Source organism: Ascaphus truei, chromosome 2 (genome assembly GCF_040206685.1).
Source record: "Ascaphus truei isolate aAscTru1 chromosome 2, aAscTru1.hap1, whole genome shotgun sequence".
Classification (NCBI taxonomy): Eukaryota; Metazoa; Chordata; class Amphibia; order Anura; family Ascaphidae; genus Ascaphus; species Ascaphus truei.
The window spans coordinates 199,277,742-199,291,505 of NC_134484.1; the positions used below are offsets into that span (position 1 = coordinate 199,277,742).

Consider the following 13,764-nt stretch of genomic DNA (forward strand, 5'->3'; position numbering starts at 1 on the left):
CAGAAACATCTTGCTGCACATTTTATCCTTCATGCATGGAGATCGCGAATTGAAAGTGCCGCAAGGACCATGTACCATGTTCTTAATGACGATGTCGTGAAGCTTCTTATCGGTGGCGGGATGCGGAATTTCAGCTGAGATGAGGTCATCAATTTGATTTTGAATTAGGCTGTTCACAAACCAAATTAAAATGTGTGCATGAGGTAGACCTCTTTTGCCACTCAACGGAATGAAGCCAATATTTAACGGAGCCAAAAACTTACCCTTTCATGAGAACATTCATGAATTTTATGAGCTTCTGGCGAAAAATTCTTGCCACTAAATCATTCCGGTCCGTTCTTGATTTGGCCATTAATCAAATTGTCGTCCATCTGTTTGCAATTGGGAGTAAAGGTGTTCATGATGAATAACAATGGCTTACCTCCATAACGAACGTAGGTGATGGCATCTTGTGCATATTCATGCATGTTACGTGGCCCTACGGTATATGTTGATGGCAGAATCACTAATTTGCTGTGTTTTTCTGCATGACCATCGTTCACAACAGCATCCTTCAGATGGATGTATTCATCAACCCGAAGTTTCTTCTGGTTCAACCGAATGAACAACAATCGCTGTCTTGATTTTTGTATACATATCCACCAAATACTGATGGAAAAGTTGTCGATAATTTAGTATGTAATTTTGTTGAGGCCGAATCATCAGACGATAGGAGTAAAAGGACATAGCCGATACCATTTTACTTGTTGTAATTGATGTTCCTGGCTGCACTTGACTTATGTTGATTTAATATCCGTCTTCTCCGCGTGGAAACATTATTGGATATTGCAATGCATCGTATGAAATGTGCGTTTCAGATATGCATTGTAAGTCATTGCTTCGCATTGTTAAAACAATATCTCGCTTTTCAAAGTCGTTTCCTGCTATGATGATGGCGACTTCATTTACTGTTGGTGCATTGAAAACTCTATTGGTTTCTTATCGTCATTGATGATGATTTTCATGTGGTCACTCGTATTTCCATCCAATGCAGTCTTGAAGGTTCGAATGTAGTGATTATGATGGTGAAGCATCTTTTGGATAAACTTTATCAAATTCTTGTTTGTGCCGGGAAGGATGGTACAACGACGTAGAGCTTCGGCTTCTTCATCTCCACGAATATAAATTTGCATGAATTTCGCTTCTTGGTTTGGTAGCGGTAGAAAAGACCCTGCTTTGTGATACACTTGACCTTGAATTTTGAAGGTGGGCATAAATCCTTGGTTGTGTTGCATAGGGACGGAAGTTCCAAACGATGTCATCTGGATACTTGAGTTATATTTTCTGATTTGGCAAAGGAATTCCTTTGATTTAGAATGCTGTCCCTTTATCAAACTTTTCAATGGTTCTGGCATTTCCTGAGGATCCGGCAGAGCCACTTTTCCGTTGGAGCAACACAGACCTTTTGTTTCCCCTTCAAATTTGAATGCATTACAAAAATAGCATTTGGAAGTCATGCTGCCAATAGTGACTTGCGGGAAGTTGGAATAGTCCAATGAAGGATCATAAAAGAAAGCTTCTTCCTTCATGTAGAGCTAGTTGTTTGCTCGCAAAGTGCCTTGTCGAACTCTCTGTAGCTGAAGTGGTTGTTGAGTAGCAACAACAGTTTTGGGCGTCCGTGGCGTTAGTTGAATGGGGCAATTTCGGTGCTGTTGCTGTTGACGCTGAGTATAATTCTTGTTGACAATAGCGCTAATTTTCCTGAATCGATCTGATATTCGGCGCACGAATGTTTGTTTGGCCGTCTTGTTGAGTCTGGACGTTGAAGCTCGATGGCGACATTCAGCAAGTCGAGCGACAGTTTGCTCAGCTGTGTCGTTTAGTCTTGACATTGCAGAATGTTCACGGAGCTCAGCAAGTCGAATATAAGTTTCTTCAGCATTCTCATTGTCTTGTCTGGTAGCATGTTGAATTCTATTTGCTTCTCTTACTGCTGCTTTTTCTTCCACGAATTGAGCATTCCATGATAGCATTTGTCGCTTTGTTTTTATTCGTGTTTGGTTGAAATGTTTTCTGTTTTGGTGCCATGAATAAGGAGTAATAATTATAATTGTGTAGTGTGTATTAGCTTTCAGTGGATGCTCGCGCTGAGCAGCAGCGCTCATGCGCGTGCCCGCACACTCTTCCAAGCTTGGTGTTTGAGGAGACAAAAACCTGATAGTTGGGTGCTCAGACCAGGGTCACATAACCCTGCTCTGACTAATTGGGGAAGAAGAGGCGGAGCGAGGTGAACCGGGGACTGGGAGCAGAGAGATGGGACCGGGGAGGGGGGGGGGGATGTAGAGTGGGGAAGATTTGTGTGTGTGTGTGTATGTGTGTCTCCCCCCGGTGCCAGCACATGTCCCTTCTCCCCCCCCCTGCTCCCGGCACATCTCCCCGCGCTGCTGCTGCATCTCCCCTCGCTCCCGGCACATCTCCCCGCTCTGCTGCCACATCTCCCCTCGCTAGCTGGCACATCTCCCCGCTCTGCTGCCACATCTCCCCTCGCTGGCGGCACATCTCCCCCCCCTGTTGGTACATCTCCCCCCGCTAGCTGGCACATCTCCCCCCGCTAGCTGGCACATCTTCCCCCCCCCCCCCCCTTGCTGGCACATCTCTCCCTCAGATCGCACATCACACACACAGACACACACACACACAGCCCCGATCCAGGCAAGGACATTCCCCCTCCCTTAGTAGTCACGCCACCCCCCGCTCCTGCTCTAACATTTTTGCAGAGCACCCGATGGAAACTTAGAATGTCCATAATTTGGGAGGTGAGTCATATTGGAAGCTCAAAATAGTTGCGTTGACCTACAAATCAGCAGCAGAATGTCCCGTAAAAGTTTCATTGTTCTATGTCGTGCCGTTTGTGAGATATCAATGCTTCGGACATACAAACAAACGAACAGAATGACAAACGTAGAAATATAGTATAGATAGCTATAGCAGGAGTACACCACTCTCTCTGTTGAATATATACATAGTGTAAATTATTCGCGTAATGGAGACCTTATACTAGACATCTGACTGAATGCTACACACAAACCTACCTTGCAAGATATATGCCTAGGATCTCCAGCCTTCTGTTAGCAATCTGAGTTAACTCTTCAAATGTAGATAAAAATCATATGTAGTTTCTTAGTTCTTAAGTAACAGTTTTTGCATTCTTCAGCAGACCTACTCTATACAAAAGCAAGATTTATCCATTGCACTTACTGTGGGAGAGGACTTCTAATGAATGAAAACAGTCTTAAGGCTAGATCCACAAAGCTGCGGTAATGTAAATCAGGGCTCATAATATGTTGTTACCTAAGTCATGTACAAATGTTATGTTCCCTGAGGTTACTCAGCTAATTATGTACAAAAACAATGCCCATACTACATCTAATTAGCATGGGCTTAATATCACATTATTGCAGCATAACGGTGCGTTATTTTCCAATAACCTGATATTAAGAATGTTCGATCCAGACCCGAAAAATAGGTTTTTCACTCAAGTCGAGAAAGTGAGGAGAGGGAAAACAAATCTGGAAATACAGCTATGTTAGCTAACTCCTGCCTAACTGGTGTTGCACCCATCCAAACCCTTTAAAAACTATATTTCAGGGTCTGAATTAGAGTAACGCCAACTTTAGGGGTAGTGTGACGTCACGTCATTTGACAATGTTTTGCCATGGAGACGAGTACTCAAGCCGGTAGAATCAAGGTAAGTTGAGGTTGCAGACCCCTCACGCGACCCCCCAGGATTTAATTTAAATACCTTGGGAAAGAGTTACCTTGCAACTGCCGGGTCCACCAGAAAAATCTTGAGCTCCCCATTTTGCTCACCTCTGCTCGAAACTGTTCTGTAATCCAGAAAGTACGGCAGGAGACAGTCATAACTTTCAATATGGTCAAATATTGTGCTCCTTACTTAGAAATGTATCTGAAGTATGACAGTAGACTAAGTATGTGTCAGTGCTACTTTGAAAACCTACCGTAGATATTTGGCATTACATAACAGCAATGATAAAGTACTGTATCTGTCGTCTACATTTTGCATAGGTTGAATTTGATGGACGTATGTCTTTTTTCAACCTCATCATCTGTGTAACTTTGTTTCCAGCTTTGGTATATTAACAGGAAAGCCAATGCCTAAAGATATGCAAGCAGTGCTAAACTACATGTGACATGTAAGGCTACACGTGGCATGCCAAGGCAAATTTTTTGGTATGCCCAAATGTTTTTAAAACTAAAGAAAACATAACCAGTCTGTAGCTGTCTTCCTGCCTCTCTCTCTCTATTTCTCTCTCAATCTCCCTGCTATGTGTGTCTCCCCAACAGAAAGCTGGCTCGGTCAGTTAGGTCATGACATCACATAGCGTCCCGTTGTCATGGCAACGCAGCATCATTTGACGCCGCTCAGCCATTTTCATGGGTGTTGCAGGGGGAGACAAAGGAGTTACAGGAGACGCAGGAGAATGCTGGAGACACCACCCCGCCATCAGTAAGACTCGCCATTGGTTTAAAATGCACTCGCCCCGGGCGAGTGGCCGAGTGCATTTGTCGACCCCTGCCCATATATGGATATGCTCATATCAAGGCATCCTACGTTACAGAGCCGGCTTTCTGCTGGAGAGACATGCAGAGAGGAAGGTTGGGCCCAACTTCTATGTCACCACCAAGGTAGGTGTATGTGTGTATTTTGTGGGGGGGGGGGGTATTATATTGTGGGGAGGTATTAGGGGTATTAGATTGTGGCGATAGGGTATATTGTGGGGAGTATTATATTGGGGTTATTATATTGTGAGGGGAAATGATAGTGTTTATTTTGGGGGGGTTTATTGTGGGGGTTATGTGTTTTGTGGGGGGGGGGGTAAAATACAATAAACGGTTCTGGGCACGCAAAAAGTTCAGAATTTTTTAAGCATTTTGGCACTTGGCCCTAAAAAGTTTGCCATCTCTGGTCTAGGATGTAAGGTGGCTTATAGTCCATTCATATAAACAGCTCCTAATGTACTTCTAAGTAGTACTGTTTATATTCAATATGGCCCATTGTACCTTACCTTACATCTCAGGGACTTGACTTGTATTTCCAATTGAACATTTTTTTCCGTCACCCATTTTATTTTAGCAGGACTTTCTTCTCTGTTTATCTAAGGTAGGGGTGGGGAACCTTTTTTCTGCCAAGGACCATTTGGATATTTATAACATCATTCGCGGGCCATACAAAATTATCAACTTAAAAATTAAAACCAGAGACAGAACATGAAACACAGACAGAGCTCAGTGTTACATCCTGTGACACAAATATACAGTATAGTGCCTAAATATATATAAGTATATTTTTAATAAAATGGTCTTTTAGTTTAACTCTTTGGCCAAAGTGTTGTAAGCCCTCAAGCCCCTCCAAGGCAGACCACATCTCAAGGGTCCTAACACTAATATAAATTCTTAATAACCTGTACATTACCAGGAAGAATGATTTATAATAAATCTGTAAAAATTAGTTGCATAGTTCTAAGTCTGATTGAAGCTCTTATTAACCTGTATAATACTAGGAAAAGCACTCTGTATTAGATTTGTCGCAATCACACTGCCTGCAAGTTCCCACGAGTGTGGAAGGTGAGATGGAGAGGGCTTTTAACCATTTAAAAGCGGGAGGGGTGAGCTTCAAACTTGGGAAGGAGGAGCCACCCTCCAAAATCAGCTAGGAACAGCTGAACAGAATTGCAAAACACACAGAACCCCTACAAGCTCATATTGAACCCCCAAAAGAAATATTTTGGGGGTTCAATATGAGCTTGTAGGGAGGGGTTCTGTGTGTTCAACTTAAAAATTAGCCTGCTATATTTTGTCAAACATTTAATTAACTCACCCCTAATGGGATGGCTGGAACTGCTTCTCTTTGGTGAGGCGTGTGATGTTAGCTGGTATTGATGATGTTGCTACTCGCAACTGCTTTTCCAGGTTTGCTTCGGTCAGTCTGGAGCGCTGTCGACTCTTTGCGATGGTAGGTTTTGAAAAGAACTGCTCGCAGCAGTAATATGTTCCGAACACAGATGCATATTTCAATGCATGTCTCCTCAAAGTGGGAAATTCATAATTGCTTATGTAACGTTTATAGAACTCAAGTAGTGGGAGGTTTCAGCTCATCATCGCTTTGCAGCTGAATGATTTCGTGTTGTAGGTTATCAGGCACATCAGCTGGTTCCACATTGAACGGTGTAGCAAAGATGTTCAATTCCATTTGTTTACTTTTCACGTCCTTGAATCTTTCTTTCATTAAATGCCTCAATTAGTTTTGCACATTCACCAGCATATTTATTTATTTATAAAATATTTTACCAGGAAGTAATACATTGAGAGTTACCTCTCGTTTTCAAGTATGTCCTGGGCACAGAGTAAAACAAATAATACATGGTTACAAGTACAGTTACATAAATGAACATGGTATACATTATATACATATATATGCATGGGAGTGATCTTTCTGCGGGTCACGTAGGAGGCCAGCAGGACGACTCCAGCCAAAGTGACCCCTGTCAGCAGCCACCTCCCAAACCGCTCCTGGCTCTTCCGGCTTTCAGTGGCAGTGTTATTCCCGTACGTACTCACAAAAGCTTCCCAGCCTCCGTTCTCCTCGATCCAGGGCCCAAGCTGAGTGTCCAGATAAGTGGCCATCCACTGGACGATCCTGGGGAGTAGCCCCTTCATCTCCTTGTCTGCGCTCTCCACGCACAGGGCCTACCCGAAAGAGAAGAACGCCACGATGCGCCCCCATTTTGTGCCATCCCTGAACAGCTCCCCCACCACCTGCGCAAAGCTCTCGTAGGCCGAGTCCAGCGTGATGTGCAGCTGCGCGGTCAGGTCACTAAACGCTCGCTGGTATCTCAGCTCAAATTCATCAGATGTTTCCTGCAGAGTCTTAAGCACCTTCAGCCCACCTTGCTCTTCATGCACGCTCCCTCGTGGGCACCCGGCAGCTCCCTGGAGGAGGTCCCGTTGGACATCGCCTCGGACTGCAGGTCAGAGCTGTAGCCTAACCCTTTTTGGGACAGTTTGTGAGACACAAAGTCCTGCACCAGAACTATATTACCCTCCAACATCCTCAGGGCTGAAAGACAACCATGTCTTGAGACTGTGCAGCAGCAACACACTGAGAGCGCGTCACACGGAGAGAGAGAGCGCCACACAGCCGTGACGTCAGACTGTTCAGAGCCGAGAACAAGGAGTGTCACGAGATGAGAGTGAGCAGCATCTTCTTCAATGTGAATCAGCACATCCCCTCTCTCGCTATGCTCGCGCGCTCATGTGCGTGCACACACGCTCTCCCAAGTGTTCATATTCACGTTCATAAGCATATTCAAGTGTCGTAGAAGGCTTTTGTCCTTCCAGAGTGGGGAAATGCACCGTGTTATTCCTTTCGAGTTGCACTTTCCACAGCCTTACTTTAGCTTCAAATGATTTCACGTTTGAAAACAGGGAGCTGAGAAGCTGGTTGGGGTCCTGCAGCTTGACGTTCAGCTCTGAGAGGTACAGGTACTTGGTAATGTCCACCATGAACGCTAGATCACACAGCCACTTGCTATCATTGAGTTCCCAGACAGGTTTTCCCTTCATCTCCATGAACTGTTTGACTTCATCCCGCAGTTCGTAAAACCTCATGGGCTTGTTCCCGTGACTCTGCCCCTGCACTTCAGTGATAAACAAGATCACCGTACTCATAGTCAAGATCATTCAGTAACTTCTTAAACTGGCGGCTGTTAAGCCCTCTGCTTTTGACAAAATGTATGCATGACACTACTGTTGACATTGTATTGTATTGTATGTCTTTATTTATATAGCGCCATTAATGTGCATAGCGCTTCACAGCAGTAATGCACGTGACAATCATATAAATAACAAATAATACAAATAACAGGTCATGGAAATAAGTGCTTTAGACATAAAAGTAACATTTAGAAAGATACAATACAATACAATCCCACAAATGAAAACGGCCAGTTGGGCAGTATTTGTTATGTCCGTTGTCTCGTAACAAGCCAGAGAGAAAAATTGGAAATCTCCTGCAGAATCCTTCAATGTTTTTTCAATATCTTGTGCTAAGTCAGTAATCCGATCTGAGGCGGTTCTCCGAAACAAACTAACACTCTGAAGCAATTTTACTTTGTCTGGTGCTAACAACTCTGCAGCAGCCACCATGCACTCTTTCACAAATTCTCCCTCTATATGAGGCCTTAGCTTCTTTGCGATTAGCTCATTCACTACATAACTAGACTGAATAACGTTGTCTCTTTCACAACGAGGCCTAGTGAAAGTGGCTTGTTGTGATTCCAAACTCCGCTGAAGAGCATTGATTTTATCCAGACTCATTTGGCCTCCCAATTCATTGAGTTTAGCATGTTTTGAGCTGTAATGATGCTCCAGATTGGCTTTTTTCATTACTACTAACACATCGCCACAAATTAGGCACACAGGTTTGCCTTTGACTTCAACAAAAAAATAATAATTTGTCCATTTCTCTTGGAAAGATCGACACTTTGCATCAACTTTTCTTTTCTTTGTAGTCGCCATTTGTAGGATGTCACACCATTTAAGTTTTAATAACTATCAAGTGTGTGTGTCGCCAGCAACGCTATTATTTTGCCTTGATCGCTGTTCTAATCCTGCATCTTGGATTTGGAACATATCCAACATTCGTATCATCGACTCTTGAGGTCTTTTCTGTGTACTGTAATTTCCTTCATCTTCATCTGAGATTCCGTTTTTGCAAGGATTGTTGATCGTGCACGTATGGATAAAGGTTGGATTGGAGTTATCGTCTGTGTCGATAAAGAAGTCGACAACATTGTCGTCAATCATCGGAGGCAAGGTCATCAACGTCGTGAGGAATCATCGCATCTCGTCTCATCATCACCGGATCGTCGTAGTTTCGCCACAGTGTGTTAACACTTTCGCAACGTGTACACTCCCAGCCTGCCTGGCACTGACTGTCCTCTGAGTCACCGCAATACAGGCAGACGGGCCGCGGGCAGCCGACGAGAAGCATACGTGTCTGTGCCGGCATGTACTCGTATGTGTCCTGTCTATCCCGTAATGGACATTCCTTGCTTGTCCCTCAAAATTTACGTTATTATTATGATTCACTTAATATAAATTTATGTTGCATGATAAAAGCTCCTAGATTTATTGAATTTCAAGTCCCGCCTGCGGTTGCCTTGGCAGGGACAGACCAAATGATTTTGCGGGCCTTATACGGCCCGGTGGCCGGACGTTCCCCACCCCTGATCTAAGGAAATACCAATGACAATATGGAATAGAGTTTTATAACTGACTCAATGAAAATAAATAATACGGATCTCTCAATGTGCACAGCTACACCTTGCTAGTTAAGCTGGATAATAAATCTAGTAAAATAAAGTTTATTTTAAAGGTTTCCCCCTTTTGGTATCAACACTGATCTGAGTGTTAGAAATAGATATTGAGATGGACAAGTAGACCATTAACAAAATATGTTATCTTAATTACATTTGCTAAAAAGATGGTTAATCTAGTTTACAATATCACGTAACCATGCAAAAATTGGAAAGCCAGATGATGTATTGCCTTGCAAAACGTTACAAAAATATCACATTCTCCACGGCAAACCCTAGCAAACATTGTATCTTTAAAATACTACTTTGATTTGTGTAGCCAGTTGATTCAATAGCTTGATATAACAAATACACACCAAAATTGCAGCGAAAGCTGCAATTACTTTTTTCCAATGGAGGCCAAAATGTGTAAAACATCTGTCATGTGATTATAAACCTGTCATCATTCAAGATATGTGACTATAATATACCCGGGGGCCAATAGGCAGTGAGACTGATGGGCCAGGTAAATTAAGGTTTTCAGATAGCAACCATGCCTCATACTCTTTCCTTAGATGATCTTTAAACAGGTTGTTCACTGAAACATCAAAGAGTTGAAGTTGGCTAGTCATGCCACCAGGAACAACCAAGTCACAGCGCATTCTGGCGAGCTTATTCTTTATCTGTTCAGATTAATGTCCACGAAATGCATCGAACCAACATACTGGGTGTATTACGTAGGGCTCCTGGATGTCTACTCCAGACGATTTTTACCCAGTCTTCCATCAGCTCAGCTGTCATCCATCCATTTTTTTGTGCACGCAAAATTACATCTTTGGGAAAGATCTCATTCTTGGGAATCGTTTTGCGGTTTAAAATTATATAAGATGGCAACTTTCAGCCATCGGCAGTAATGCATAGTATCACAGTGACACAGCTGCTTTTCATAACCCGTGGTCATGATCTTGACCTCTTTAGCACCTTTAGGATTGACAGTGTAATTTCTGGGCATATCGAAGTATACCGGGGGTTTCGTCTGCATTTCCAATTTGGCTAAACTCATAGGTTTTTTTCTTTCTTAATTTAATGACGTATCTCTGGAAGTTATGCAGCTTCTCTTGAAATCTTTTGACGGATAGATGTTCTGCACCTGAGTGATAGTCCTTCACGACGCATGAATCGGTCACACCAACCTCTCCTTGCTTTGAAAATTGTGAGATTTGGCAATTTCTACAGCTTTTACTTGCATTGCCTGGTGTGTGACAGACAATCCTCTTGCACGTGTCTCAATGACAAAACAAAGCACAGCTTTGGTTAGATTGCCATTGCACGATTTGGCTTAATTGTGCCGCTTTATAATATGATAACAGGCAGGGTACCACTAAACCCCCAGCCAAAACAGGTCTTTTCATATTTATTTTGCTTACTCTTGGTTTTTTACCTCCCCATATAAACGTGGAGATTTCAGATTGGAGAGAGTGCAGATCCTTCAACCTGAGTGGCACTGAGAGTGTCTGGAAGAGGTATAAGATACGGGGGAGTAAGTTCATTTTGACACTATGGATTCGTCCTATCCAGGAGATCCTTTTGGATGTACACTTCTGTAGGTCAGATTTTAGAGTCCAGATTAGGTTGGGTAATTTGCGTTGTATATGTCTTTAACATTTTTGGTGATGTGGACACCCAAGTATTTTATATATTTCTGTTGCCAATGAAATTTGAAATTTAATTTGAATAATTTTTCTGTGTGTCTAGGGAGATTGACATTTAAGGCCTCTGATTTGGATTGGTTGATTTTGAAGCCGGAGGTCTTGGAGAACCGATCCAGCAGGTCAAATAGGTTTGGAAGGGAAGTAAAGGGTTTTGTGATCAAGAGGATATCATCTGCCTACAGGGCCACTTTATAAGTTTGGGAGTATGTGTTTAACCCTGAGATGTCAGGGTTTCCTCTGATTTGTGCCGCCAGTGGTTCAATACAAAGGGCAAATAGAAGGGGCGATATTGGACAACCCTGTCTCGTGCCACTCCTTATTTGGAAGGGCAGAGAAGGGTAGCCTTGGTGTACAAACCTGGCGGTAGGGTTAGAGTATAGAAAGAGGATCGCTTCACTCACCCGATCCCCGAAGCCAAATGCCGCAAGCGTCTCCTTTAGATAGGGCCAGTCTATCCTATCGAAAGCCTTTTCTGCATCCACACTTAACAACATACTTTGAGCGGTGTTAATGTTAGATTTGGCTAACAGATCAATAAATCGTCATGTGTTATCTGCGACTTGCCGACCCTTGATAAAACCGACTTGATCTGGATGTATAAGTCTGGGTAGGATGAGACAGAGTCTGTTGGCCAATAACTTAGCATATAGCTTAAAATCAGTATTAGTTAATGATATGCGCCGGTAGCTTTTGCAATTCAGTGGGTCTTTCCCAGGTTTATGGATTATTGATATAGATGCCTGTAACATCTCTTTGGGGATGGGGCTCCCGCTAAAATTGCGTTGAACATTTGGAGCAACCTTGGGGCGAGCGGCTTTATAAATTTCTTATAATATAGCCCTGAGAAGCCGTCTGGCCCCTGGGCCTTTGAAGGTTTGAGTTCCTTAATGGCCTGTGACAATTCTTCGATGGAGAAATCGGCATTTAAAGCTTTTCTATCTGTTTCCGTCAATCTCACTAGATTTGAGCTGGCTAGGAAATCGCTTATTTTACCGCTCGTTTTAGCGTTATGTGCCACCTTCTCCCCATTATAAAGTGTCTCGTAGAAGGAGCCGATTTCTTCTACTATCTTCTGAGGGTTGGTTGTGGGGGTACCAGATTTTAAGCGTATAGCTTGGATGTTATATTTAGTTTGCCTGTCCTTCAGCATGTGGGCCAGCATTGTATCCGGCCTGTTTGTTTTTTCGTAAAATTTCCTCTTTGACCAACTTAGCGAATTGTCAGCCCTGGAGGCCAGTAGCATATTTAATTACATTTTGGTGTCTTTTACCTCTTGTAGGGTTTGCAGATCTAGATTTTTTTTATGTTTAGAAGAGAGAGCCTGTAATTTGGTTTGGAGCGTAACAATTTTGGTCTCTCTCTCTTTTTTTGTTCTAGCTGTGATATTTATTAGTGTACCACGGAGTGTCTCTTTATGCGCTTCCCATAGAACCAAATGTGAATTGACAGAACCTGCATTTATCTTGAAGAATTGGTCTATCTCGGTACCAATAATGTCACAGATCGCGGGGATTTTTAGGATCGATTCATTAAGTTTCCAGTTCGTCCCTGGTCTATCAGTGTGAATATTATTGCACCTTAGCTCTATTGGTGCATGGTCAGACCATGAAATATCATGGATCATCGCTCGGGTGACCTTGGGGACCAGTTGACAGGAGACAAAGTAGTAATCAATTCTGTTGTATGAGCCATGTGGGTGGGAGAAGAATGTGTAATCTCGATCTGCTGGGTGTAATTCCCTCCAAATGTCTGTTAACTGATTGATTTTGAGGCCCTGGCGTAGAGATATGCCCGCTCCTTTGTTGTGTAAGCCAGCCCCCCCATATCTATCCATGTGTGGTTGCATGACCAAATTAAAGTCTCCCGCTAATACAATGTCGCCCTGCGCTACAGAGTTTAGGGTTCTGAAGAATTTATCAAGAAAAAACGTGCTCCTTTCGCAAGGGCATATACACATGCTATCGTAATCTTCTGTCCCCTAATTGTCCCTACTACAATAATATACCTGCCATCGTTATCGCTCTTAATTATCTGCCCTTCGAATGGAATACTATTTCTGAATAGAATGGCCACACCACGTTTCTTGACCTCTGCAGAAGCGGACCTGGGTAAAATCTCTATCAAGATATTTGGGGGCGTTGGATTTACTGAAATGTGTCTCCTGTAAAAGTAACACATCAGCATGTTTCCTTTTGTAGTCTGAGAAAGCTAATTTGCGTTTGGTTGGATTATTGAAGCCCTGCACATTGTGGGATATAAACGTTAAAGCCATCTATTAGTATGTGTGTCTAGTCGCACCACGGTATTGTTTGACTTACTTGTGGCTTATATGTTCAGATCCAGCCTGTCGACTGCCCCTAGATGCGCCCCTTTAACTTGTGCTCTGTTCTGTCCAGGCGGATGATGTTCCCCTGGAGGGGGGGGGGGGCAGGAGGGGGAAGTGAGGGGAGGAGGGGCGAGGGGGGAAGAGGGGCAGGGTAGGCCACACAAGGGTCACGACAGAAGGGTTCGGACAAAAAAAAGAGAATAAAAAAAATACCAACACACTAATGACATTTGGAAACAAAAAGTCAAGAGCCCACCTCGGGAGCCCCCGAGGGTGTCTCCTGCGCCCAAGGGGTTGGTCACTTGGCCCAGACTTACAAAGGGATTTCCCCTTCCTGCTGGGCCCGGCCCCCCTCTGGGACTTGTTCGCA

The 13,764-nt window shown here is 43.4% G+C and overlaps 1 long non-coding RNA gene and 1 pseudogene across 2 annotated transcripts in view; one reads left to right on the top strand and one right to left on the bottom strand.

Moving 5' to 3' along the window:
* LOC142487093 (uncharacterized) overlaps positions 1 to 13,764 on the top strand; it is a 106,884-nt gene that overhangs the window by 76,193 nt on the left and 16,927 nt on the right. The window lies entirely within an intron of this gene.
* On the bottom strand, positions 6,131 to 7,115 carry LOC142488840 (apoptosis regulator R11 pseudogene; annotated as a pseudogene).